Source organism: Gorilla gorilla, chromosome 15, assembly GCF_029281585.2.
Source record: "Gorilla gorilla gorilla isolate KB3781 chromosome 15, NHGRI_mGorGor1-v2.1_pri, whole genome shotgun sequence".
Lineage (NCBI taxonomy): Eukaryota > Metazoa > Chordata > Mammalia > Primates > Hominidae > Gorilla > Gorilla gorilla.
Genome location: NC_073239.2, coordinates 16,610,836 through 16,616,939, shown reverse-complemented (window position 1 = coordinate 16,616,939; position 6,104 = coordinate 16,610,836).

Here is a 6,104-nt window from a genome sequence, read left to right as displayed (position 1 = left end):
TATTTTAAAATGCCAAACAAGTAAGATGGCTGTCTATACATTGTTAAATAATCAATAAATATATAATTTTAATAAACACCTAACCAATTAATGAACAGAGAACATTATAAAAAAACTGTTATCAATCTAATCTCTATACTCATGTTTCACTGGTTTAAAGTAGAAGATGGCCAGAACAAAAGGGATATCTAGATTTAAAGACTGGTACAAATGATAATGAGGGCTTGGCTCTTGGAATTTAAAAAGTGGAATTTAAATTTAGTGGGTTTGGTCTTTGTGAACCCTTCATTTTGGTAGCTCTTCATTTTACTGGCCTCTATTAAGAACAGTTGCATTAAGTTTAAATTATGGAGACCTTATAAGGGCATTTCTGCTGAGAAGGATAACTTACTTTTCCCATTTATTCCAATATAAATTAATAAGAAATATATTTTCTTTATAAGATTCCCCCCCCCAAAAAATATTGGAGAATATTTTCTTTACTATCCTTCACCAGTTTGATACACTGAAGTACACTGTTGTGTGCCAAACCTAGTCAGAACTAAGTAACATGTTCCTTGGGTCCAAAGTTCTCAGTTGCCTCATTAACTAGCTCTGAAAATGTCCTTTCATTCTTGGGGTCCTAGGTGATTTGTGAAGCATGCTTTCTAGCCTGCCATATATCTTATTGCCTTAACACTCTTCATAATATCTCTGCAGTTGGAAGTGGAACTACTGACTACTATCGCATCAATGTTGAACAATTTCTGGGCAACAGGAGAGGTGGAGTGGTGTGGCACCGAGAGTCTGGGCCTCATGAGATATTTAGTGGGACAGGGGCCATCTGGCTCACAGGCACATCATAGTACTGCATGTTCTTACTATTAAATGCAAGAGTCCCTAAACTACTGCATATACACCCCAGGCAGGATCTGGGTCATACCAGACATTTCTGTGACTCTATGATGCTGTGCCTCTCTTCCTCTGTTGTCCCTTGTGGAGTTTACCCAAAGTTAGCAGTACCAGGTGTCTCACAAAACATCAGTAAGATGAGAATCATTATTATAGACATCACTGAGGTCTCCCCACAAACCTGGAACTTCTCTTAATGTAAAGAGAGTGAAAGAGCACCACCCCTCTCTGCTTTGGAGCTGGTAGCTGAATTCCTTCCCTTCTTTTGTTGCTTAGTCAAATGTTTCTGCTGCTTCTTTACTAGGAGAGGTCCCGGGACTCCCTCCTGTAATTGTAGCTTTACTTACGATTCAGTAGAATAGCCAGTAAGATTGGGAAAGAGCCCATCACCTGTGGCAGAAGGATGAGGTGGGGCTTACCAAGCCATCCTGATTCCCTAAGCTCCAATTTGGAGTATCTTTAGTTATAGCGTTGCTGAACAATCACATTACCTAATCCACATTAGTTTTGAGTTAACAGTTTGGTCCAAGTGGAGTGGGACGTTACTTGGCACTGTGGCCTAAGGATGACCCTGGGAAGGAGGTGGCCACTCTTGCTGGGAACCTTCACCTAGAGTCCTCCAAGGAGAGAAGGCAGAAAGTGAAAAGGTTAGAAAATCTATGGCCAGAAGACCTGGCCTCTGGACTTCCAGGTCCATGGGCATTTTTATGAATGCCACGACAGCTAAAGAATTACAGAGGAAAGACTCAGGCCATATACAAAGTCAGCTCTGCATAGAAACCCTTGTCTCAACCCTTCATAACTTGGGTGTTCTACACCCAAATGTCCCAGAATCTCCACAGAGATGCCCACATCTTAGAAGCTTTCAGCTGATGTGTGGTCCTATAAGACAGGAATTTGGCAGAGCTGGCAAACCTTTTGTCTTAACATTCCACTCCTTAAATTACATGTGTTTTCCAAGAAGTTTTCCCTAAAATTCCGTGGATCATGTGACCCTGATCCTAGTGGTAGTAGGCTATCTAGGTAGCTTGGTGGTCTCACTCTAATATCAGTCCTTCCTTGTTCTGTACTTACCAGTCCTATCGACTCTTCCAAGAGCTGGCCAGAACAAATCATCTATTTCATGTTTGAGCAATAGTGACAATACATAGGACTTGGCTTATTTTACTTTTAGTTTTGTTTACTCTTGTACTCTCAAAGAGGCAATGGAGAAGGCATACATAAAGTATTCTTTAAGAGCATAAAGCCCTAGTGTCTCCTTTTGCTACTCTTGAAGTCTGCACACCCAAATTTGGTGGTCTCTGAAGCTTGTGCAAAGTGGGACATCTGCCAAGCCACTTGGATTTTCTGCCTTTTATACTATTTTGGTTCAGAATGGAGTATGTACTATTAGTTTCCACCTATTACCACCTAAGGAAATTTAGGTATATTCTTCCAGGCTGTATTTCTTACTGCATTTTTCAGGCCCAATTTTTAGTGCAGCAGGCCCGGCCATGGCCTACCACATATAACCATCCTGGACCAGTCTCTGGAAACTGAGTTCAATGGAACTGCTTTTAAAAAAAATTAAAGGCAGTCCCTGAAACTGAAGTTAGTCAGCTTTACCTGGGGAACCACACCTGGACTATGCTGGAGATGGATGCCTTCTTGATAAAATCAGGAAGGGAAGAATGCTGGAAGGCCACCAAGCAAGCACTGAAGAGCTCTGCTTGTGGATGAGGGGTGCTGACGTGTGTGTTTACGTTTTCACTCAGGTTCTGGCCATGATGTTCAGGATGCTGCACTGAATTCTACCCAGGCTTTTGGTGCTTACTTTTTTCTCTAGACTAGGGAGAAAAACAGTGTCCACTCCTTTTAATTCTAAATTTTAGATGTTCTTAATGCCACTAGAGTCACAGAGAAAGGAAATATCTATTCTAATTTTATAAACACAGCTTTATTCAGAAGAATGGTTTAGGATGGGTTCTGTGGTCAACATTATTTAAGTTTTACTGGTTAGGCTAGCTTAGTAAAACACCCAATGCATTAGTAATGTCATAATCCTTAAATTTGCTACATTAAAAGCACATTTTTCGCAATGTGTCATTATTTTCAGTCACATACAATAGGTGTTTTCTTGCAATACAATTTTTCAATAATACATTAATTTTACATTTTTGCAACCTACTGAAGAATAAAATTTGATATAAATACACATATACACATATAAATACACTTGCACGCAAAGCCTACTAGGACTAGACTAAAAGAATAATTACGGTACAGCAATCTTGAAGGCATTACTTCAGCTTGAAGTTTAATATACTGCATTTATTTTCTTACAGTCTGGGACTAATGGGACCTACTAATGGAAAACTTTGCGTGTGTTATCTAAGCATATAATTTTGTTTTCTCAACAAATGAAACAGTGGCCATTAGAAGGTGGGAATAACTAGAAAGAAATAAGGACAGCTTTGCAAAAAAGGGAATGGAAAAGATAGGCTTCCTTTTGGCTGAGATAATAAAAAATATAGGTGAGAAGTATTTGCAAAGGGTTTTTGCTTTCTTGTTACTTGCCATCCTCCTACTCCTAGCTATATGTGCTTCTGATTTTTCCTACTGTTTTTTTTTTTCCAGTTGGAAAATTTTGGTTGCTGGGGTAAAAAGATTTCTATTATTGTATGATGGTATTAAAATGGATTATCATAATCCTTTTCTTTAATATATGCATCTAGGTGGAAGCAAATAGAAATAAAAGGATTTGTCATTTGTAGAAATCAAATACCTAAAATGACTAATAAGTCTTACTGTTTGCAAACTTGAACTAAAGCTGAAACCAATTATTATTATTATTTTTCCCTGTCCAACAATTCCTTCTTTGTACTTAAAACTTTTTATATTCTGCTTTTATCAGCTGGATTATTCTAAAGAAATTCTTCATCTCTGAATTGATACTCTTCCTGTGGTTTGCAGTGAAATCAGATTTTCTCTAAGGTGCAGTCATACTCGATGAGCCAATTTAGAGAAGCAAATGCTGAGGCCATGAGGACTGAGCACAGACAGGCTGCATTTATTATTTTAACCAACTGAAACTCACTTAGGTTTCTTTGGCTTTTAACAATATGCAGTACTTTCATGCAAAGTAATTAGATATAAATAGTATGTGCTTTAAGAATATAACTCGATTAGCATTACTTTTAAACAACTAAATCATTTTACAATTAATTCTGTTTTTCTATTATCTGGGTCACTTTATATCTAGCAATAATACTATGTTAAAAATAGTGCCTGATTCACTGTACTGCTAATTGACGTCCTCCCTCAATCTCTATCTTTACTTATCTGTGTCTGTCTGGCCTCCTGTTTTTCTAGTCTCATGTCTTTCTGGTTTTTCTTTCTTTTGAGGCTGTGATCTCTTCTTACTAGCATTCTCCAACCTCTTCTCTCTGGTGAAGTTCCTGAGTATTGGTCTAGCTGCTCTCAACACTACACTTGATATATCAAATAGGTATGAAATATGTCCCGTGAGTGGGCTTAGCACAGTAGAAAAACCAGCTCTGAGGTCAATTGGCTGTGTATAGGCAGCCCAAGGGTGCCGGCACAAGTGGTACAATTTGTGGTGAACAAAGCAAAGGCTCAACAAGGTAGTGAAACCTGAGCTAGATTTAGAGACAGAACAGCCAAGCAGTTCAGGCACCATCAAGAGAAGCTGAAATAACACTGAAATGAAACATACTTATTTAAGCCAACTTTCCACACATAACTCCTTACATAACTGGAAAAATGTAAATTGTCTATGCTCTTGCCAAATTAGACAGTGCCCTTAAATGAAAGGAAAAGAATAAAATAAAAGCCCTTTCACAGTGCTGATACATAGGCTAAACCTTAATTGTTTTTTTATTGTGGTAAGAACAGAATTTGAGATCTACCCTTCTAACAGATTTTTTTGTAGTACAATACAGTATTGGTAGCCCTAGGCACCATGTAGGACAGCAGATCTCTAGAACTGATTCATCTCATGTAGTAAATTTTACACACATTGATTAGCAGCTCCTCATTTCTTTCTCTCCCTAGCCCTTGTTAATCAGCATTCTACTCTTTGCTTCTATGAGTTTGACTATTTTAGATACCTGATACTAAGTAGAATCATGCATTATTTGTTTTTCTGTGACTTGCTTTTTTCACTTAGCATAATATCTTCAAGTTTCATCCATGTCCCAGGCATTATCACAGTGCACTAAAACCTCAAATTCCTGGCCTCAAGCCCTCCTACCTCCTCAGCTTTATAGAGGTACTTGGACTATAGGCACAGGGACTACAGAAGCACACCACCGCACCTAGCTCCATGTTGTCTCATGCCGAGGAATTTTCTTCTTTAAGGCTGAATATTATTCTGTTGTATGTATATAACATGTTTTCCTTATCCATTCATCTGTGGATGGTCATTTAGGTTGTTTTTACATCTTGGCCATTGTAAATACTGCTGCAATGAACATGTGAGTGCTAATGTATCTTCAAAACCCTAATTTTACATTTTCTGCAACCTACTTGCAACTGTAGGCTGCCAAAATCAGAAGCTATAGTCTGCTTAAACTCTGATCTTGAATAACCCCTGGTCTACTGTTGTTTACTTGGAAGGAGTGGTTTTCATAAAATATAATTTAAATCTGAATTTAATTTCCTTAATATGTCTCCCAGGAAGCACTCTGATTTATACAGTTACAAAAGACAAGTGAAATGTGACGAAAGAATAAGAAATACAGAAAAGTGTCTTTGTAGATTTTTTTATATAACCAGATTCTACTTAACCAGTGGAAAAGGCTTAGGAAGCAAATTTGTTTTTATATAGTATTTTTGTCAACAAAAAAGTCAGTCTCTTTCCACCCCCTAAAAATGGGAAACAGACCTTTAAGAAATATAATTTTAAAATGGTAATATGGTATTAAATTTCCAAGGTGCCTGCATATATTTGTGAAGCTGTGAGTAAAAAAAGCCTAGTTACTGAGAGCTTGGAGGCAAGTGTGTATAGCATTGGCATCCCTGAGATCTGTGCATTCTTTGCCATAGGCAGGGAATGAATAAGTATAGCTGCACATTAAGAAAGAAATTATTTTACGCTTTTTCCTATTTTCCATAACTCTCAGATGTTGGAATTTATGAGAGGTATGGGTGCAAGAGAGGTATGTGGTGGTGGCAACAAGACCAAGAAACTATATTTAGAGAAGGTCTGCAAG